Consider the following 24,404-nt stretch of genomic DNA (forward strand, 5'->3'; position numbering starts at 1 on the left):
TTTGATTTCCATTTCCCTGAGGATTAGTGATGTTGAGTGTCTTTTGCTTCATCTACTGGCCATCTGTATGTAATCTTTGGAAAAATGTCTATTCAGATCCTCTGCCCATTTTTAACTAGATTTTTTCTTTTTCTTCTGTTGAGTTGTATGGGTTTTTAATATATTTGGATATTGAATCCTTGTCATATAATTTGCAAATATTTTCTCCCATTCAGTAGTCTGCATTTTAATTTTGTTGATAGTTTCTTTTGCTGTGCAGCAGCTTTTTAGTTTGATGTAGTCCCATTTGTTTATATTTGCTTTTGATGTCAAATCCAAAAAATCATCATCAAGACCAATGTTAAAGAACTAATCATCTATATTTTCTTGTATGAGTTTTATGGTTTCAGGTTTTATGTTCAAGTCTTTAATTCATTTCAAGTTGATTTTTATTTATGGTAAAAGATAAGGGTCCACTTTAATTATTTTGCATGTGGCTGTCCAGTGTTCCCAATATTATTTATTGAAGAGACTATCAGACTATTTTTTGGGGCTCCAAAATTATTGCAGTTGGTGATTGCAGCCATGAAATTAAAAGACGCTTACTCCTTGGAAGAAAAGCCATGATAAACCTAGACAGAATATTAAAAAGCATAGATATTACTTTGCCAACAAAGGTCCATCTAGTCAAAGTTATGGTTTTTCCAGTAGTCATGTACAGATGTGAGAGTTGGACTATAAAGAAAGCTGAGCACTGAAGAATTGATGCTTTTGAACTGTGGTTTGGAGAAGACTCTTGAGAGTCCCTTGGACAGCAAGGAGATCCAACCAGTCAATCCTAAAGGAAATGAACCTTGAACATTCATTGGAAGGACTGATGCTGAAGCTGAGTCTCCAAAACTGGTGCCACCTGATACGAAGGGCTAAGTCCTTAGAAAAGACCCTGATGCTGGGAAAGATTGAAGGCAGGAGGAGGAGAAGGAGATGACAGAGGATAAGATGGTAGGATGGCATCATTGAGTCAATGGACATGAGTTTGAGCAAGCTGTGGAAGTTGGTGATGGGTAGGAAAGCCTGGTGTGTTGCAGTCCATGGGGTTGCAGAGAGGCAGACATGACTGAGCGACTGAACTGAATTGAACTGATCCTTTCCCAATTGTATATTCTTGGCTCCTTTGTTATAAAGTAATTGGCCATATATGCATGGGTTTATTTCTGGGATCTCTATTTTGTTTTCTTGATCTATGTGTCTCTTTTTATGCCAATACCACACTGTTTTTATTACTATAGATTTGCAGTATAGTTTGAAATCAGGAAGTGAGCCATTGTTTTCAAAATGACCAACGCCTGTTACAATACCAAATTCAAAGTGAAATATAGGCAAATAAATTAATGTAACAAAAGTTTATTGATGTGGTTTCAGATTCGGAGAAGGCAATGGCACCCCACTCCAGTACTCTTGCCTGGAAAATCCCATGGACGGAGGAGCCTGGAAGGCTGCAGTCTATGGGGTCGCTGAGGGTCGGACATGACTGAGCGACTTCATTTCCACTTTTCACTTTCATGCATTAGAGAAGGAAATGGCAACCCACTCCAGTGTTCTTGCCTGGAGATTCCCAGGGATGGGGGAGCCTGGTGGGCTGCCGTCTGTGGGGTTACACAGAGTCAGACACAACTGAAGTGACTTAGCAGTTAGCAGTTCAGATTCCTTACTGCAATTAACCTTTAAGAAATTTGCACTTTTTGAGTTTGAGGTAGTATCAAAAAATATCTATAATTATCTGAAAAAGTTATTCGCATATTCTTTTTCTAACTGTTTATCTATGTGAGACTGGATTTTATTAATACAGTTTAACTTAACATTTTATATCAAGCTGAATACAGAAGCAATTATGAGAGTCTAGCTTCTTTTATTAAGCCAGATATTAAAAAGATTTTATAAAATGTAAAGCAATGCCACTGTTTTTATTGTATTTTTTTGATTTTGAAAAACTGAGTTTTTTAAATAAAAAATGTGCTACTAATTTGGACCTGTATAAGTTATTATTATAAAATGACCTGATAAGCATGTAACTTAAAATATCTGTTTTAATTTTTAAATTACATATTATTAGATATAATCTGCATAAACAAAAACTCTTTGGGGTTCTTAATAATTAGTAAACTGCAAAAGGGCCTCAAGATCTAACAGCTTGAGAACAGCTGAGATTGAGAGAGATGAGAATTAGGTGGATAATCAAGAGAGGACTGTGTGCAGAAATGACATTTGAGTTGAGGACTGAATAGTGAGAAGAAGGCATCCAAGTGAAAATTAGGAGAAGAACATTCCAGGCAAAGAGTGATGATGAGGAGCAGCCAATGAAAGAGCTCCAAGACAGGGAAGAATTTTGGGTGTTTCCAAGGAGAAACAAGCTAGTATGAGATCAGGTCAGAGAGATGTGTTGGGATCAGATTGTTAGGGTCTCATAGATTGTGGTAAGGAGACTGAATATTATTTTATATATAATGGAATTCCACCAGGGCGTTATAGAGTTGTGACATCATCCACATTTTCCCTTTAAAAGAAGAATAGACTGTATGTGCTGAGAGTTGAGGAAAGAATTAAGTTAGAAGACAGTTGCAGCAGCCTTGGAGAGTGAGAAGAGAAGGCAATGGCACCCCACTCCAGTACTCTTGCCTGGAAAATCCCATGCATGGAGGAGCCTGGTAGGCTGCAGTCCATGGGGTCGTTAAGAGTCGGACAGGACTGAGTGATTTTACTTTTACTTTTCACTTTTATGCATTGGAGAAGGAAATGGCAACCCACTCCAGTGTTCTTGCCTGGAGAATCCCAGGGACAGAGGAGCCTGGTGGGCTGCACAGAGTCTATGGGGTCGCACAGAGTCGGACACGACTGAAGCGACTTAGCAGTAGCAGCAGCAGCAGGAGAGTGAGAAAAGGGGCATGCACTGTGTTTTAGCAATGAAAATAGTAAGGAAATGTCTTAGTCCATTTACATTGCTGTAACAGAGTACCATTGACTGGGTGGCTTATAAACAACAACAATTTATCTTTCATAGTTTTGGAGGCTGGGAAGCCCAAGATCACAGCATAAGCAGATTTGGCGTCTGGTGACACCTGCTTCTCAGTTCATACATGGCTGTCTTCTTTCTGTGTCTTTACATCATGAAAAGAATAAGGGAGCTGTCCAGAGTCTCTTTTATAAAAGTGCTAAGCCCATTTATGAGGACTCTGTCTTCATAATCTAATCACCTTCCAAAGGACCCATTTCCAAATACAATCACATTGGGGATATACTCAACATGTTAATTTTGAAGGGACATAAATATTCAGTCTATAGCAAGTGATAAGATTTAGATTATACTTTTTTGAAGATAAAAATGACTGATCAATTAGATATGGAGTGAAGGGTAAAGCAATGAACTGGAGTTGGTCAGAGCAACTGGGTAAGTGACAGAGATGTTTACTGAAACCAGGAAGACTGGGAGAGGTACAGTTTTAGTGAGTTCTGTTTTATACTAGTTAAGTATAAATCTTATGACATAAGTACGTCATTTTTTACATTAAAAAATGAGCATGTGGTGGTTCAGAGAGGTCATGAAACTCATCAGAAGTCACTGGTGTGTAAGTGGTAGAGGCAAGATTTGACCCCAGACAATTCAGTTTCAGAGCCTGCTATCTCAGCCACTAAGATTAGAAAAGACACTTGAGTTTTGGGAAGGTAAGCCACTAGAGTGGTCTTTTAAAATATAAATCAGATTGTATCTGCTCTCCCATCTTGTTACTCATTTCCATGACTTTCCAGAAGAAAATCCAGACCTCTGCCTGTTTTTCAACCACTTATACCATTCAGCCTCTTGTGAAGATCCAGCATGCTGGCTTCCCTTCTCTTGCTGGAACAGGCCAAGTCTCTTCCCGTAGTAGGGCCTTGGCACATTCTGTTTGCTCTGCCTGGAATTCTCTTTCTCCAGCAGTTTGCCTGGATGGCTGATTCCCATACTTCAGGTTTCAGGTCAAAGTCAGATTTTTAGAGAGAGCTTTGCTGGTCACTTTTTTTCCCTCAAGGAGCCCCTTCCAGGCCCATGCTACCTGAGCACCTTATTTATTTCCACATAGACCTTTCATAGGGTGAAATTATCTTGTTTACTTACTTGTTTACTTTTATACTGAATGATTTTTTACCAGTATGAGGTAAGATCCATGATGGAAGATCCACTATTCTTTTTTTTTATCACTACTCCTTAGACTTAAAGTGCCTGGGACACAAGATGCATTTGACAGACAATTGAGCACTGAATGTATAAATGATATAGTTTACAACCAGTGAGTAGATAATCAGAGATATTTGTGAGATACTAAAGGAATAGAGGCAGTGATTAACTGTACTTATTTATTAACCTTGAACAGGACCAGTCCTGTTGGAGTGAGGGGATGCTTAAGTCTTCCAGTACAATATTTTCTTTGTTACACAACTGCTTGAAATTCTTTATTTTATTACACTTCCTGAATTACCACAATATATATTGATTAATATTAGCATTAACAACCATTTGTTCTCTTTTTTCTTAGTTGTTCTTAGAAGGCAAATATCTCTGAGAAAGTAAACACAGACCAAACTACTAGTCGTATTTTAGGGGGAATCAGTTCAAATAGCTTCTCTTCTAATAATATGATCCCTCAGCAGAATAGAGGAAACAGGACTTAACTTGGCTCAGACAATAAAGAATCCGCCTGCAATGTGGGAGACCTGGGTTCGATCCCTGGTTTGGGAAGATCCCCTGGAGGAGGGCATGGCAACCCCCTCCAGTATTCTTGCCTGGAGAATCCTATGGACAGAGGAGCCTGGTGGGCTACAGTCCATGGAGTCTCAAAGAGTTGGACACGACTGAGTGACTAAGCACAGCACAAAGTCACTGAACATCCAGATGATGGCTCAGGCATCAGGGGGCTGGAGTGAAAAAAGTAGGGAAGTGAGTGAAGGGCAAAGACAAGAACATGAAAGATCGCCCTCAAGGGCAAAAGTTTCTCTTTTCTCAGTTTTCTCCAGGGCTGAGCTTGATAGGTGAATGATGTTTCAACTCATTTGGATTTGCTATTACTTAGTTTATGAAAAGTCAAAGCCAGTTATTTAAACCATCCCACATAAATTCAGCTGTAAAGACACTTTCAGAGATTTAACTGATGCAGTCTTTGTAGAAGAATCTTATGAATTATTGAAATGGTGAAACAAGAAGCAAGCAGTTACCTAATTTGCCCTTGATGATGAATGGCAGAGATTTAGAGATTAATATCTTTCTCTAAGATATTTTCTGTTAAATGAAGATGTAGACACTATCATTTGAGATGGACTAGAGTAGAAAATATCTTTCCAAAATTTATTAGTTTCCAGCTGTGAATGTAATAAACAGCTTTTTGCAAATTAATGTTTGTTTTCATTCATATAGTTTTAGCAGTTGTTTTCTGTTCCGAGGGATAGAAGTGAAGGTGTTGATGGGAATAAATTACCTCTGTGGCCCATGGTTTATGTAGAGAATATTTTTATGAAGTGGTAACAAATCATGACTTTTTTGGGGAAAGCTTTTGCTTATGATAACATTACTTCTGATATTTTTATGGTTACCTAGCAGGAGAAAACTTTATACCTTAAATTCAGAGCAGTGATTTTTGTGTGTGTGTGTGTTTAAAGTTCTCTGTGAATTTAACGTGCAGTGACATGAGGCAATGCATTTTATTTAGTTTTGACTGAGGGTGATTTTTTTTCAGTTTAAGAATTAAAAAAATCTTGACTTAATGGGATTATTAAAAAAATCTCAATAGTTTTAAAGATTATAATAATAATCTTAAGATTTTAAGGTATTGTCCCAAATTCTGTCTTACTACTGGAATCTAAATCCAGAATTCCCTTCTTATCCTCTTATATCTTGCATTTCCAGATCAAGAACAGATAATATATATTCTACAAATATGTTATAGATAGATGTGGCTAAATGAAGACTGTTTAGTGATGCAGTACAATAGTCTTGGTAATATACACTTAAACAGAATTATCATGAGAAGTAAAAATCAGTCCCTTAAGTCCTATTCATTAGCTTTCCCTCCAATGAGTCTGGAAGATTTTAATTATTAGCGTAATGTCCAAAAACTAAACAACACAAAGTGCCCATGAAGAAGTAGAAAGTAATGGTTAAGTCTTATTAGTAACAATGAACCATATGTTCCTAAAGGAGTTGTTGTGATTTAATCACCAGTGGTTGAGATTTCAAGTTTTTATTGAAATATGATTCACATATAGCACTGTATAGATTTAAGATACATAATATGTTGATTTGATATACTTACATATTGCACAATGATTATCACCATAGTGTTAGTTAACACCTCCATCATATCACATAATTATCATTTCTTTTATTTGGTGAGAACATTTAAGATCTACTCTCTTAGCAACTTTCAAGCATATAATACAGTATTCGTTGTGGTTCAGTTGCTCAGTCATGTCTGACTCTTTGTGACCCCATTGACTGCAGCACACCAGGCTTCCCTATCCTTAACCATCACCTGGAGTTTGCTCAAACTCATGTCCATTGAGTCAGTGCTGCCATCCAGTCATCTTGTCCTCTGTCATCCCCTTCTCCTCCTGCCTTCAATCTTTCCCAACATCAGGGTCTTTTCTAATGGGTTGGCTCTTCGCACCAAGAAGCCAAAGTACTGGAGCTTCAGCTTCAGCATCAGTCCTTCCAATGAATATTCAGGACTGATTTCCTTTAGGATTGACTGGTTTGATCTCCTTGCAGTACAAGAGACTCTCAAGAATTTTCTCCAACACTACAGTTTTAAAGCATCAATTCTTGAATGCTCAGCCTTCATTATGGTCCAACTCTCACTGGTAAATAGTAATGTATGGGTACAGTATTATTAAATACAATCATGATGCTATACATTTGATCCCCAGAACTTATTTATCTTATAACTGAAAGTTTGTACTTTTCCCATTTTCATCTCCCCATTTTTCCTTATTCCTGACTCTCTAGTAACTACCATTATACTGTTTCTATAAGTTTAATTTTTTAAAAAAAATATTGCACACACAGGTAAGTGATATCATGCAGCATTTGTCTATATTTATCTGACTTATTTCACTTAGCATAATGCACTCACGGTCCATCCATGTTATCACAAATGGCAGGATTTCCTTCTTTATCATGACAGAGTGGTTGGAATTTTCATTCCTAGATAATAACCAGTGTAAAGGCAGCTCCCATTCTATCAGTAGCAAGGTTTGATGTATCAACAATTTATCACTGCCATAGTCCTTACATGTATATTCCTACTGTACAGTCGTATACCTGACACCATGTTTCTCCAGCTATTTTTTGATTCTTGAATGAGGAAGCATGAAATAGAAGGACTGTTTCTAAACATAAAAGAGATATCATGATTTTAATTCTGTTATGAGCAAGTGAGCCAATGTGTTGAAAACTGAGGCAGTAAGTCAGGACCTATGAGCTTATGAGCTTAGATCCTAGTCTCTCTTACTAGCCAGAGGGGACTTGGAAATACTTTATATTATGCTTTTATAGTATTACTGACAGTGACAGACTCAGTCTATATGCTAAGCCAGTCCCCCCTCTCATTTTCTCTTTCTCATGGTTGACATATAGAGATGTTTCTAAAGTCTGAGACAGAGACACTGCAGTATTATCATTGAAGGTTAGTTGAACAGTAATAAATCATTGAGTCCTTCAAGCCAAATACTCTCCTTGGGCTATATTCTATACAAGGGCCATGGCTAATATTTCTTATTGCTTTGTAGTCCTTTGTGGTTTCTCTCTAGTTGCACTTCTAAAGGACCAAAACATTTGGAGACTTAGATCTTCAGAGACATATCAGGTACCTTAATATTTCCTTTGATTTGGAAGCAGAGAAATTTTAAAATGGAAGTTATTGAACAAGAGGAGTATGGGACAGATAGGTGTCATCTTAGAGATAATAACGAACTTTGATCTCCAGAATAATATACTAAGTGTGATAATAAAGCTTTCACTGAGTTCAGAGCATTGCCTTGTTAAAAGTAGCTTTACTGCTTTTTTTTTTGCTTTTCTTAAGAATAAAATATGTCTTATGTAACTAAAAAATACAAGCCTGAAATACATAAGGCTGAACAGATTCAGCATGGCTTAATGTGAGTTATGAGAAAGTATTCTACATTTTGGCATAATATGAACCTGCGTATAATTCTTTTCTTGTGCATCTTTTTTTCCTGTGAGCAGGAAATCCTGTGATTTAGAAATCTTTGAATCACAAATCTGGAGATTCTGTTTATGCTCTTAAATTTAACAACATTGAAGTGCTAATGTGATCTAATGATGAAGAAGCAGGTAAGAGAATGGGAAGAATTAAAGTGCAGGCCTTTGAATGTATGCTTTTATTTTCTTAGAGTACACCTCACCCCAAGCTTATAAATTCTGATTATAAAATTTGATAAATGCTCAATGAAAAGAACTTGGAAACTAGAGAAAGCCATTAAGAAAAAAAATCACCCTTCAGAGATAGCCACTCTTAGCTAACATTTTGAAATGTCTTTTCAGCTTAAAAATTGCAAAGTTTAAAAAGATAATCTGTAAATTGTGTGGTAGTTTGAACACTCATCTCACACGGTAGCAAAGTAATGCTCAAAATTCTCCAAGCCAGGCTTCAACAGTAAGTGACCGAGAACTTTCAGATGTTCAAGCTGGGTTTAGAAAAGGCAGAGGAGTCAGAGATCAAATTGCCAGCATCTACTGGATCATAGAAAAAGCAAGAGAGTTCCAGAAAAACACCTATTTCTGCTTTATTGATTACACCAAAGCCTTTGACTGTGTGGATCACAACAAACTGTGGAAAATTCTTCAAGAGATGGGAATACCAGACCACTTTACCTGCTCCCTGAGAAATCTGCATGCAGGTCAGGAAGCAACAGTTAGAAATGGACATGGAACAACGGACTGGTTCCACATTGGGAAAGGAGTACACCAAGGCTGTATACTGTCACCCTGCTTATTTAACTTATTTTCAGAATACCTCATGCGAAATGCCAGGCTGGATGAAGCACAAGATTTCCAGGAATCAAGATTTCCAGGAGAAATATTAATAAGCTCAGATATGCAGAAGACACCATTCTTATGGCATAGAGTGAAAAGGAACTAAAGAGCCTCTTGATGAAAGTGAAAGAGGAGAGTGAAAAAGCTGGCTTACGACTCCGCATTCAAAAAACCAATATCATGGCATCCAGTCCCATTACTTCATGGCAAATAGATGGGAAAACAATGGAAACAGTGAGAGATTTTATTTTCTTGGACTCCAAAATCACTGCAGATGGTGACTGCAGCCATGAAATTAAAAGATGCTTGCTCCTTGGAAAAGAAAAGCTATGACCAACCTACACAGCATATTAACAAAGAAGAGACATTACTTTGCCAACAAAGTTCTGTCTAGTCAAAGCTATGGTTTTTCCAGTAGTCGTGTATGGATGTCAGTTAAGAATTGATGCTTTTAAACTGTGGTGTTGGAGAAGATTCTTGAGCGTCCCTTGGACTGCAAGGAGATCAAACCAGTCAATCCTAAAGGAAATCAGTCTTGAATATTCATTGGAAGGACTGATGCTGAAGCTGAAGTTCCAATACTTTGGCCACCTCATGCGAGGAACTGACTTACTGGAAGACTCTGATGCTGGGACAGATCGAAGGTAGGAGGAGAAAGGGACAACAGAGGATGAGATGGTTGGATGGCATCAGTGACTTGATGGACATGAGTTTGAGCAAGCTCTGGGATTTGGTGATGGACAGGGAAGCCTGGCATGCTGCAGTCCATGGGGTTGCAAAGATTTGGACATGACTGAGCAAATGAACTGAACTGAATCTGTAAATACATGTTAAAAATATTTTAAATAGTTTTCTTTATGTAAAACCCTTAAAAATAAATGACTGGTTAGAAGTAATTAATATTGAGAAGTCTGTAATATTTGCATTGTTCTCAAAACTTTGGTTTTATTGGATAAAGATCAATTTTTCTCTTTGGTAAATACTTAATGAAAATTTTATCATATTTTAGGGTATGGTTATATTTAAATAATTTAACATTTACCTCATTAACTCTATATCCTTTGCCCAAATATGCAACTTAGTTACCTGAGTCAATTCTTGTATTGTAAATGAAACTCTAAAAGGCATGTGGATAGATTTCTTTGAAGTCCTGATGCCAAGCTCTTTCATGTGCTTGGACATTTGTGGTTGTCTCCATTCTAAAGGGTCAAAGTTCTGGAAGTCTTTGCAAGGGATTTGGATATATTAAAGTAGATGGATGTGTCTAACATGGAATTGAATGCACCCGCCCACCCCCTGTCAAGTTTAGAGTTTGATCTTGTTGCTTTCAGTTCAGTTCAGTTCAGTCGCTCAGTCGTGTCCAACTCTTTGTGACCCCATGAATCGCAGCATGCCAGGCCTCCCTGTCCATCACCAACTCCCAGAGTTCACTCAGACTCATGTCCATTGAGTCAGTGATGCCATCCAGCCATCTCATCCTGGGTCGTCCCCTTCACCTCCTGCCCCCAATCCCACCAAGCATCAGAGTTTTTTCCAATGAATCAGCTCTTCGCATGAGGTGGCCAAAGTATTGGAGTTTCAGCTTTAGCATCAGTCCTTCCAATGAACACCCAGGACTGATCTGCTTCAGAATGGACTGGTTGGATCTCCTTGTAGTGTAAGGGACTCTCAAGAGTCTTCTCCAACACCACAGTTCAAAAGCATCAGTTCTTCGGCACTCAGCTTTCTTCACAGTCCAACTCTCACATCCATACATGACCACTGGAAAAACCATAGCCTTGACTAGATGGACCTTTGTTGGCAAAGTAATGTCTCTGCTTTTGAATATGCTATCTAGGTTGGTCATAACTTTTCTTCCAAGGAGTAAACATCTTTTAATTTCCTGGCTGCAATCACCATCTGCAGTGATTTTGGAGCCACAAAAATAAAGTCTGACACTGTTTCCACAGTTTCCCCATCTATTTCCCATGAAATGATGGAACTAGATGCCATGATCTTCGTTTTCTGAATGTTGAGCTTTAAGCCAACTTTTTCACTTTCCTCTTTCAGTTTCGTCAAGAGGCTCTTTAGTTCCTCTTCATTTTCTGCTATAAGGGTGGTGTCATCTGCATATCTGAGGTTATTGATATTTCTCCTGGCAATCCTGATTCCAGCTTGTGCTTCTTCCAGCCCAGCGTTACTCATGATGTACTCTGCATAGAAGTTAAATAAGCAGGGAGCCTTGACGTACTCCTTTTCCTATTTGGAACCAGTCTGTTGTTCCATGTCCAGTTCTAACTGTTGCTTCCTGACCTGCATACAGGTTTCTCAAGAGGCAGGTCAGGTGGTCTGGTATTCCCATCTCTTGAAGAATTCCACAGTTTATTGTGATCCACACAGTCAAAGGCCTTGGCATAGTCAATAATTCTAATTTTCTAGAAGAGATCTCTAGTCTTTCCCATTTTGTTGTTTTACTGTATTTCTTTGCATTGATCGCTGAAGAAGGCTTTCTTATCTCTCCCTGCTATTCTTTGGAACTCTGCATTCAGAATCTTATATCTTTCCTTTTCTCCTTTGCTTTTCACTTCTCTTCTTTTCACAGCTATTTGTAAGGCCTCCCCAGACAGCCATTTTGGTTTTTTGCATTTCTTTTCCTTGGGGATGGTCTTGATCCCTGTCTCCTGTACAATGTCATGAACCTCCGTCCATAGTTCATCAGGCACTCTATCTATCAGATCTAGTCCCTTAAATCTATTTCTCACTTCCACTGTGTAATCATAAGGGATTGGATTTAGGTCATACCTGAATGGTCTAGCGGTTTTCCCTACTTTCTTCAATTTAAGTCTGAATTTGGCAGTCAGGAGTTCATGATCTGAGCCACAGTTAGACTTCCCTAGTGGCTCAGATGGTAAAGCATCTGCCTAGAATGAGGGAGACTGGGGTTCAATCTCTTGGTCGGGAAGATCCCCTGGAGAAGGAAATGGCAACCCACTCCAGTACTCTTGCCTGGAAAATCCCATGGACAGAGGATCCTGGTAGGTTACAGTTCATGGGATCGCAAAGAGTTGGACACAACTGAGTGACTTCACTTTCAGAGGGTCTTAAGATATTAAACACAAGCTGGAATCAAGATTGCCGGGAGAAATATCAATAACCTCAGATATGCAGATGACACCACCCTTACGGCAGAAAGTGAAGAGGAACTAAAAAGCCTCTTGATGAAAGTGAAGGAGGAGAGTGAAAAAGTTGGCTTAAAGCTCAACATTCAGAAAATGAAGATCATGGCATTTGGTCCCATCACTTCATGGCAAATAGATGGGGAAACAGTGGAAACAGTGTCAGACTTTATTTTTGGGGGCTCCAAAATCAGTGCAGATGGTGATTACAGCCATGAAATTAAAAGACGCTTACTCCTTGGAAGAAAAGTTATGACCAACCTAGATAGCATATTCAAAAGCAGAGACATTACTTTGCCAACAAAGGTCCATCTAGTTCAGGCTATGATTTTTCCAGTGGTCATGTATGGATGTGAAAGTTGGACTGTGAAGAAGGCTGAGCGCTGGAGAATTGATGCGTTTGAACTGTGGTGTTGGAGAAGGCTCTTGAGAGTCCCTTGGACTGCAAGGAGATCCAGCCAGTCCATTCTGGAGATCAGCCCTGGGATTTCTTTGGAAGGAATGATGCTAAAGCTGAAGCTCCAGTACGTTGGCCACCTCATGCGAAGAGTTGACTCATTGGAAAAGACTCTGATGCTGGGAGGGATTGGGGGCCGGAGAAGGGGACGACAGAGGATGAGATGGCTGGATGGCATCACTGACTAGATGGACATGAGTCTGAGTGAACTCCGGGAGTTGGTGATGGACAGGGAGGCCTGGCGTGCTGCGATTCATCAGGTTGCAAAGAGTCGGACATGACTGAGCGACTGAACTGAACTGGAGATATTAAAATAACCCTTTTAAGAGCAATAATGTTTATTATGGACCATTTGAAAATATAGATCATAGGAAAAATCCATCAGTCTGACCTCTCATACCATCACTTAATGTAATCTTTTACACTTATACTTCCATATTCAATACTATTCATAAGTGGAGTCATAACATATGGACTGTTGTTGAACTCCCAGTATATCATCAGACAACCTGTTCATACAGCAGGCTGACAATATAGACATGTTTAAGTAAACAAAAAGAAAGGCAGCATCACAGAAGCATTTATCAATCAGGCACTTAATTCGCTTAGAGGAGAAAGTGATTTAGATTCATCCTCCATCTTCTAAGTCTCTTAAAAGTTAACTGTGAAAACAATCACAGGAAGATGGAATGTTCTGGTTTATAGGTGAGCTAGCTGAGAGGTTCTTCTGCTTCTGCATTCTTTTGGTAATCTGTGATGCTTTATGCTACGTGTGTACTTGTAGAACATCTCTAGCCTAATCTGTTGGTATATAATATTTCTATAAAATAACTCAGATATCAAGAACTCTAATTGTCTCTTTTGGGCTTCTGACTAACCCATTTGCCTGCTTTTAAGAATACAGTTGTATAAGAAATAAATTTTAAAATCAAATCATAGCCTGATAGCTTTCCCCCCTACTATCACCCACCTTGATATTTCTTGTTTCCTTAGCATGCCAAATTTCAATCGGCAGTATATAATAAAGAACTTACTGACTGTCCAAACCCCTGTTCTTTGTAAATTTATATAAGAGCTTTTGCTTTCTTAGAAATGTTTAAAAAATAAGTGTTTGGGCACAGTCATCTCCCTCCTGTTACATGCCTATATTTGTTTCCCTTTTCAACCAGCTTAGGGTTTTGTTTTAGTGGAAGCTGCCTGGTCTGATTAAAAGCTTTAGTTAGCATTGAAAATTTGTATTGGCAGGGTTATTTGCATTGAGAATTGTTTCCATGGCTATAGACAATTTACAACTTGATGTTACTTCTCTAATACTTTGCTATTTGAGATGAAACAATGTATGATTTTCCAAAGATGATGATATAGTATTTCACTGGAGTTGAAAGTTTCATGTGAAATTTGGCCTTTTGCAAGACAGACTGTAGTATAAAAGTAATAGTGAAAAGTATTAAAAATTACTATCTCCTAGTAGAGAAGTGATTGTTTTGCAAATCACCAGAATGGAAGTAAACCTGAAGTTGGTATTGTAATTTCATGCATTCTTGTCTTAGATTATACTGAGTGACTTACTTTCAGCCAGAATACTTGTGCTGTCCTTGGAAAAGGTTAGGTAGAAAATATCCAGTGACAGTCATAGTGTTTTATAAAAAGGGGAGATATATGACTATATGATCTCCTTTTTGGTGGGATTGGAGGATGCTAAAATGGAGTCATTGAATTTAGAAAAGTCCTGGGCCTGGGTAAGATGTTGCCCTAGATTAGGTAATCAAGGACTAGTTTGATGATTATGTTCTAGTTATAAAGTGTGGAATGCATCTTGATGAAGTAGAGTAATACCAAAGAGAAAGTAGGGTCTGTTTATAGTTTTTTTTTTTTTTTTTTTACAGTGTTCGACTTGTTCATTTGCTCTTATTGAGAACCAGGGTATAGACATTAGCTTCCTTGATTCTACTGAGGACAAAAGCTAATTTTAGAAGACAGAACTTTAAACACTGACAATTTTTATGAAGTCACTTCATGTCCTGAGTGTCTTTTATGCAACAGGTGCTAAGTGGATGTGTGAATGAAATGATGTGTAGAAATAAGAGACTAGTAGGAGAAGATGAACGTGGAATTATTTTGTTTAGAAAGCAATGAATGTGATTTTTTTTTCTCCTCTGTCTTTATTCTTTCCATATATTTGGGAAAACAACTACCTGAAATATTTAGGCTTCCGTAAGCAAGGATTTACCCAGTAATCAAAGAATCTTTATCAAGCACATGCTATACACAGTGTTTTCTAGACCCTGCTGCTGCTGCGGCTGCTAAGTCGCTTCAGTCGTGTCCGACTCTGTGCAACGTCATATCCGGCAGCTCACCAGGCTCCCCCGTCTCTGGGATTCTCCAGACAAGAACACCGGAGTGGGTTGCCATTTCCTTCTCCAATGCATGAAAATGAAAAGCGAAAGTGAAGTCGCTCAGTCGTGTCTGACTCTTAGGACCCCATGGACTGCAGCCTACCAAGCTCCTCCTTCCATGGGATTTTCCGGGGAAGAGTACTGGAGAGGGGTGCCATTGCCTTCTTCAGTTCTAGATCCTAGGAATATAATAATAAACAATCCATGTTTATGCTCTTATGAAGCTTACATTCTATTTGGAGCACAGGAGAGAAAAGAAAGAAGAGAAAGAAGAGAAGGGATATCAAATAAACATACCTTCAGATTGTGATGAAATGAGGTTGTAAACAATAATGAAGTTTTGTTATATGGGATAGTCAGATTAATTCTCTCCGTAGGCTGATTTTAGCAGTGACCTGGATAAAGTGAAAAAACTGGACGAATAGACATCTGGGGAGAGCATTCCAGGGTGGGGTGAAGAGGTAGCTGTTGTAAAAGATTTGGCCCCCACAGTTCTCCAGCATCTGTTTGCTACAAGCTGCCTTGAGCTTCCAGAACCTCTCCCAGTATATCCCCAAATTCTGTCTTCTTGGGGGAAGCTCCAATGTTTTACTCCTTTACTGCTTACCTCTTAACAAAATAGCTCTCATTTCTTGAGTGCGAACCAAGGTGCCAGACACTGATTATCTAATTTATTCCTTACAACAATCCTGCAAAACAAGCATTACTGTCTCTGTTGTAAAGATGAGAAAACTGAGTACCCAAGAGATTACAGAGTTTTAATAGCATGTAATAGTCCCAGATTTCTGGGACTGAATGGAAACTTTCTAATTTTGAAGGTCATTTTTCTAGACTACATGGTCTTTCTATATTTACTTGATTTGTGACCTTGCTTTCAGTTAAAAGCTGATTTCTAACACAAAATTATGTTAATAGGTTAATATTTTTTAAATTAAATGTTTTACTTTAAGATAATTGTAGACTTATATACTGTTGTAAGGAATAATGCAGAGAGATCCTATGTATACCTCCCTCTGATTTTCCCAGTGGGACCATCTTTCAAAGCTATTGTAAAATAGGAGACAGGAAAATCGAGGCAAATCTCTTTTTATTTTAAAATTAAATGAAATATTCTTTAAATTCTATAATGCTTTATAATTTTTGGAAGTTTCACACATATGATAATCTCTTTTCTTCTCTTACCCCTATATTGACCCTCCTACTTTTGCTCTCCCCTCAGGTAACCATTAATTGGTTATCTATTTCTGTGAATCTGCTTCTTTTTCTTTTATTCACTAGTCTTAATTTTTAAATTCCACATATATCATGTCATACAGTATTTGTCTTTGACTTATTTCACTTAGTGTAATACTCTCCAAGTCCATCCATGTTGCTGCAAATGGCAAATTTTCAAGAATTTAAAGTTTTAAAACTACCCAAGACTGTGTGGAATGCATTGTAACTGTGATGTGAAGGTGAAGAATTCAGGAGACAATTTCAATCATTTCACATATTGCCAGGCTTCAGCAATACGTGAATTGTGAACTTCCAGATGTTCAAGCTGGTTTTAGAAAAGGCAGAGGAACCAGAGATCAAATTGCCAACATCTGCTAGATCATTGAAAAAGCAAGAGAGTTCCAGAAAAACATCTATTTCTGCTTTATTGACTATTCCAAAGCCTTTGACTGTGTGGATCACAATAAACTGTGGAAAATTCTGAAAGAGGTGGGGATACCAGACCACCTGACCTGCCTCTTGAGAAACCTATATGCAGGTCAGGAAGCAACAGTTAGAACTGGACATGGAACAACAGACTGGTTCCAAATAGGAAAAGGAGTACGTCAAGGCTCCCTGCTTATTTATCTTCTATGCAGAGTACATCATGAAAAACGCTGGGCTGGAAGAAGCACAAGCTGGAATCAAGATTGCTGGGAGAAATATCAGTAACCTCAGATATGCAGAAGATACCACCCTTATGGCAGAAAGTGAAGAGGAACTAAAAAACCTCTTGATGAAACTGAAAGAGGAAAGTGAAAAAGTTTGGCTTAAAGCTCAACATTCAGAAAACAAAGATCATGGCATCTGGTCCCATCATTTCATGCGAAATAGATGGGGAAACAGTATCAGACTTTATTTTTTGGGGCTCCAAAATCACTGCAAATAATGATTGCAGCCATGAAATTAAAAGATGCTTACTCCTTGGGAGGAAAGTTATGACCAAGCTAGACAGCATATTAAAAAGCAGAGACATTACTTTGCCAACAAAGGTCTGTCTAGTTAAGGCTATGGTTTTTCCAGTAGTCAGGTATGGATGTGAGAGTTGGACTGTGAAGAAAGCTGAGCGCTGAAGAATTGATGCTTTTGAACTATGGTGTTGGAGAAGACTCTTGAGAGTCCCTTGGACTGCAAGGGTATCCAACCAGTCCATTCTAAAGGAGATCAGTCCTGGGTGTTCATTGAAAGGACTGATATTGAAGCTGAAACTCCAATACTTTGGCCACCTGATGCAGAGAGCTGACTCATTTGAAAAGACCCTGATGCTGGGAAAGACTGAGGGCAGGATGAGAAGGGGACAACAGAGGATGAGATGGTTGGATGGCATCACCAACACAATGGATATGGGTTTGGGTGGACTCCGGGAGTTGGTGATGGATAGGGAGGCCTGGTGTGCTGCAGTTCATGGGGTCACAAAGAGTCGGACACGACTGAGCGACTGAACTGAACTGAACTTCAATCATTTCAATTTCTTTAAAATAACCCTCAAAATAAATAGTTTTTATTCCTATAAAGGATATAAATTAGGTTTCTCTCCATGGATATAATTTTGAATTATGTTGATTGGAGGATAAATCAGGAGAACTTCATACTAGTATATGAATGTTTAAATAATTATCGTTAATTTAAGTGTCCTTAAGAGAGCTTTAGCTGCTCAAGTGAACATTTGCTTAATTTAAATTGAATTAAAAATGATCTTTGGGAGAAACAGTTTCTAAAGTGCAACTTGGGCTTCATGGAAATGGGAGGAGTAAGAGATGTTGTGTTGCAAAGAGCTAATATTGGGAGAATGGAATTTTGAGCCTCACTGTTGCAGATATGCCTGAATATTAGATTGGTACAAAATTGCAAAGTCAAATGATACTCCAGAGGGGCAGAAAAGCTTCTGTCTAAGGTTTCTTTCCTGCGGCCACAGAGCTCTATCAAAGGTTCATTTCTTGCTTTCAAATTTAGAAGCATCTAGGAAATTCCCTGAAGGATAATTTTATGTAGAATATATTAAAATGTTCCAATCTTCGCTCACCTTCCAGGTGGCTGAACAGAACTCCTAGGGGAAGAGATTACATAAGGGCTTGCTAAGTAACATGAAATAGTTGCCAAAGCAGTCCCTTTGTTTTAGAAATGTGTTATTGGAGAATTGCATAAGTAAACAAATATGTTGATATATTCCCTCGTTGGAACTGTCCAGGCATGGTTTAATTCTTAAAATCCTCCTGTCTGGTTTGCCATATATTTTGATAGGGAAAGCACTGCTAGAAATGAGAGACAGCAGTGGTGAGAGGGACAGCTCTAGGGAAGAGCTGCTGCTGCTGCTAAGTCGCTTCAGTCATGTCTGACTCTGTGCGACTCCCATAGACAGCAGCCCACCAGGCTTTGCTGTCCCTGGGATTCTCCAGGCAAGAACACTGGAGTGGGTTGCCATTTCCCTTTCCAATGCATGAGAGTGAAAAGTGAAAGTGAAGTCGCTCAGTCGTGTCTGACTCTTCGCAACCCCATGGACTGTAGCCTACCAGGCTCTTCCGTCCATGGGATTTTCCAGGCAAGAGTACTGGAGTGAGTTGCCATTGCCTTCTCCTAGGGGAAGAGCTAGGAGTAATAAACATGACTGTCACAAATGTGGGTGGAGTCTTTTGACTGGCTCTCTACTATCATTGTACTTTGAACACTGGCATCAGAAGGAGCACAAGACTGTCTTGGTTTTGACTGTTGTGCAAATAATCAGGCAGCTGGGGCAAAACAAAACCTGAAAAATCCACCTGAAGGCCTTAAGAAAAGGCTGCAGGCAGTGTGCAAAAATTTGGGAGGCTTTAGTCTTTCAGGGAGCCTGGTATCAAGAAAGGGGTCCTAGATTTCAGTGGCCAGGGAACTTGTATAGAAAAGTTAACACAACTGTCCTGGGACCGCTATCTTCAGAAAGTGAAAATTGCTTGCTGCTGCTGCTGCTAAGTTGCTTCCAACTCTTTGAGACCCTATGGACTATACTGTTCATGGAATTCTCCAGATCAGAATACTTGAGTGGGAGAAGGCAATGGCACCCCACTCCAGTACTCTTGCCTGAAAAATCCCATGGACAGAGGAGCCTGGTAGGCTACAGTCCATGGGGTCGCAAAGAGTCGGACACGACTGAGAGACTTCACTTTCACTTTTCACTCTCACTCATTGGAGAAGGAAATGGCAACCCACTCCAGTGTTCTTGCCTGGAGAATTCCAGGGACAGGGGAGCCTGGTGGGCTGCCGTCTATGGGGTCGCACAGAGTTGGACACGACTGAAGCGACGCAGCAGCAGCAGCAGCAGCAGCAGCAGCAGCAGCAGCAGCAGCAGCAGCCTTTCCCTTCTCCAGGGGATCATCCCAACACAGATTTCAAACCCAGGTCTCCCACATTGCAGGTGGATTCTTTACCAGCTGAGCCACAAGGGGAACCCAAGAATACTGGAGTGGGTAGCCTATCCCTTCTCCAGGGGATCTTTCTGATCCAGGAATTGAACTGGGGTCTCCTGCATTGCAGGAAGATTCTTTACCAACTGAGCTATCAGGGAAGTCTGCTTGCAAAGTTAGCCCTTGTCTGGCATCTGGGTTCTCAGATTTGGAGAATGTTTTCACCATTTTCTAACTTATGGTTTACTGTGCCTAAAATGTTTATTTAAGCAATATGGCTTGTGTTTAACACCTGCTTTCATTCTGAGAATCTGGAGTTTTGGTATATGTTCAGCAGCTCTCAGTAAAAACACTGGGGTCTGAGTTTCTAATGAGATTCTCTGGTAGACAACATTTCACACATATCACACAGTCTGGTGCTGGAGGAATTGATCCCATCTGACTATGCAGGGAGACTCCTGGGAACTACGTCTGATTTTTCCTTCAGATTTCATCCCATGTACCATTTGCCTTTACTGATTTTGCTTTGTGTCCTTTCACTGTAATAAATTTTACCTGTAAGTCCTGTGAGTTCTAACAAATCACTGAATCTGGGGGTGGATTTGGAGACCTGCAACACAGAGCCTTAACCAGAAGAGGTTTGTAGATGAAGTGAGAGTTGTACTCTGGAGTATACTAAATTCTGGAACTTAAACCAGGGATGAGTTTGGAATAAGTCTTTTATTAGCATTGAACTCTTAATAGCTTTGTCTAGAGATTGTTATGGATTGAGACGTGCTAGCAGTATTGCGGGTTTTGTTTTTTTTTTGGTAAAGAATTTGCCTGCAATGTAGGTGACACAGGAGATGTGGTTTGATCCCTGGGTTGGGAAGATCCCCTGGAGTAGGAAATGGCAACCCACTGCAGTATTCTTGTCTGGAGAATTCCATGGACAGAGGGGTTTGGTGGGCTATAGTCTGCGGGGTTGCAAAGTCAGATGTGACTGAGTGATTGAAAATGAGATCCTTCACATAAGCATAGTAAGATTAGATTAAGGCGAGTTAGGTCCATGTAGCCCTCCACAACTTTCAAGAAGAACTGAAACTGGTTAATTGAATCTAGAGGAGTAATGACAACCTCTTAGTGGAAGATCTCTAAATGGACATTTTGGTGAAAACTCTTGTTATACCAGAGTAGGCACAGACAGGGGAGAAGACCCCATTGCTGGCAAGGCCAAGAATTTTATGGCCTGACATTAAACGTCCATAGTTAATACATTTTTCTTAGTTTAATGTAAACCAAGTTCTTTCACATTTCTTCTTTATTGGTTTTTATGTTAAAGATGGTGATTTCACTAATAGCAAACTCTGTTAGAAGCCATAACAAAATGGCCTTACATTCATGGGAAAGTGCTAACTGAAATTGTAAATACCTGCAATTTAATGTCAGCAGGTAGCCTGTCTTGTTCAATAGTGTCCAAGAGAAAAAAAGTCTTCTACTTAGGAAAATAAACCCCCTTGCTTAAAATTACCATAAACAAGTTTCAGTGTTTTAAAAGAGTACCTAAAAAAGTATTCAACTGTTCTTTGACTTGCCCATTTTCTAAAGTAAAGTAAGAAAACCTTCCTTTGAAATCAATAATGTGCAGTTTGGTCATATGGATCTTTTTAGTATTTTTGTCACTTACAGCTTTATAGAAGCATGGAGAGGCTGCTACTCTGCAAAATTTAGAATTTTACAAGTATTAGCATAGAAGGTACTGATTGCTTACATGAACAAACAAAACTGGGTGTATACCCTGTCTTGTTCTCTGTTGTGGGACCTGGATTAGCAGAGAGCCTTAGAATTACGTGGTCCTGGTATGACCTCATTCTTATCAGCTTCTGGTTGGTATCCTCACATACTGGTAAAGTAACTTGCATGTTGTTCAAAAAGCAAGTGCATTTGGAATAGTCATGTAAATAACCTGGATATTTTAAAGAGTTTTTTTTTGAGAAACAAGGATGTGAATTTTACTTTGTATGTATAGTCATGGCCTTTGAATTATAGGAACTTGTGCCAAAGAATTGATGCTTTTGAACTGTGGTGTTGGAGAAGACTCTTGAGAGTCCTTTGGACTGCAAGGAGATCCAACCAGTCCATTCTGAAGGAGATCAACCCTGGGATTTCTTTGGAAGGAATGATGCTAAAGCTGAAGCTCCAGTGCTTTGGACACCTCATGCGAACAGTTGACTCATTGGACAAGACTCTGATGGTGGGAGGGATTGGGGGCAGGAGAAGAAGGGGACGACAGAGGATGAGATGGATGGATGGCATCATGGACTCGATGGATGTGAATCTGAGTGTACTCCGGGAGTTGGTGATGGACAGGGAGGCCTGGCGTGCTCCGATTCATGGGGTTGCAGAGTCAGACACAACTGAGTGACTGAACTGAACTGAACTGAACATCAAATAAGATTATCATGTAACTTATTAAACTGGGCACTTTTAAGAGTGAAAGGGGGGGCAATTAATCATTACTTTGGGATGTGTGTAAACGGAGACTGTTCCTGGGAGAACTGAGACATATGGTAATCCCAGCCTTGGACACAAAATTTCTACTCTTTTTCCTTTCTTGTATATCAATGGGAATTTGTGAAATTGTAAAGTATTTTAGATGCTGTCAGAAAAGATACTCAGGAAACCTGTTTTTGTTGATATTGAAACATGACCTCAAAATTCTTTAACACTTTACCTTTTGAGAGGTGGGTTCTACGATATCACTCTTTAAATCTATATAGGCTTGTGACTGCTTTGACAAAGAGTATGATGGGAATCACACTGTGTTTTCCAGAACTGGACCGATAGATGATGTAGCTTCTTTCCTGTGACACCACTGTTTGGAACCCTGAGCTGCTGCCATGTAAGAGCTCTGACTACTCTGGGGCTGCCATATTGTGAGGAAGCAAGGTCATATGGAGAGGCCACATGCAGGTGTCTTGGCAGCAGTCCTCATCTTTAAGTCATCCTAGCCTAGAAGAATGAGAGTGAATGAGCCTTTTTATGGCCATAGTTTGTAGACTTCAAGTCTTCCCAGGTGAGGCTAGTGTCAATATGGAGCACATATTGACATAAACATTCCTAATTTATTCTTTCTAAATTTTTGATATACCAAATTCATGAGAAAAACAAAATGGTTGTTTTAAGCCATTAAATTTTAGGATAATTTGTTATACAGTAATATAATGGGTATACTGTGCTTTCCATTTTTGCATTTATCTGTTTCAAGGTATTCCAAGACTTTCCCAAGTACCCTTGGTTCTGAACAAAAACCTCTCAGTTCAGTTCAGTTCAGTTCAGTCGCTCAGTTGTGTCCGACTCTTTGCGACCCCACAAACTGCAGCACGCCAGGCCTCCCTGTCCATCACCATCTCCCGGAGTTCACTCAGACTCACGTCCATCGAGTCCGTGATGCCATCCAGCCATCTCATCCTCTGTCATCCCCTTCTCCTCCTGCCCCCAATCCCTCCCACCATCAGAGTCTTTTCCAATGAGTCAACTCTTCGCATGAGGTGGCCAAAGTACTGGAGTTTCAGCTTTATCATCATTCCTTCCAAAGAAATCCCAGGGCTGATCTCCTTCAGAATGGACTGGTTGGATCTCCTTGCAGTCTAAGGGACCCTCAAGAGTCTTCTCCAACACCACAGTTCAAACACATCAAAAAAACTCTCAGGGTTCCACAAACACACATTGGTCTCTATGTTTTGAGTCACTCTGTCTACATATTAGCTATCTTGAGGTACATCTATTTTCTGGAAACCTACTTTTTAGAACTCAATACTTAATTTTTCCTAATCTCCAAACACCAATATTGTACACTATAATATACAGTATATACTATATGTTATACACTATAATAACTTTGTATTGTACACTATAATATATAGTATTATACACAATAATAACTTTGGACACCTGATTTGAAGAGCTGACTCATTGGAAAAGACCCTGAAGGTGGGAAAGATTGAGGCAGGAGGCAAAGAGGTCAACAGAAGATGAGATGTTTGGAATGCATGACTGATTCAATGGACATGAGTTTGAGCAAACCCTGGGAGATAGTGGACAGGGAAGCCCTGCGTGCTGCTGTTTATGGGGTCGCAAAGAGTCGGACATGACTTAGGACTGAATCACAACAAAGACACTATAATATACATTGTACACTGTCATTGTCAACCTTTGGGCTTTAGTAGATGCTATTTGTATTGCTTACTCTTGCTTTGTGTGTGCCCTTTCTCCTCAGGTAGGTGGTAGTATAAACTATATTTTATCTTGTGTAGCGCAGTGTATTGATGAATGAAGGACAGAAAATATTCTCCTGGCACTCCCTGGGACTGTGTTTACATTTTCAATATTTCTGTTTGATCTTGAAATGTGGTGGAGCCCTGATGTATTTGAAAACCATTTTCAAAGATAATTCTGAATTGTAAAGAAAAAGCAGAAGAGACTATTTTAGATATGCTGTGCAAGATGAGTTAATGAGATGCTGGGAAACAAAAGCACATAATGAATGGCTCTATTTGTGGGATAAACAAGACTCCCAGAATGTGCCAATACAAAATCTTTTATGATTAGGTGGTTTTAGATTCTTTTAAGGCTTTTGGTTATGTTTTACAGGCTAATAAAGCTTCTTGGGGGAAAAGTCAAGTCTAAAATCTTTGCTATAAATTAGTTGAGGCTTTTATTTTCCCT

Source organism: Ovis canadensis, chromosome 7 (assembly GCF_042477335.2).
Source record: "Ovis canadensis isolate MfBH-ARS-UI-01 breed Bighorn chromosome 7, ARS-UI_OviCan_v2, whole genome shotgun sequence".
Lineage (NCBI taxonomy): Eukaryota > Metazoa > Chordata > Mammalia > Artiodactyla > Bovidae > Ovis > Ovis canadensis.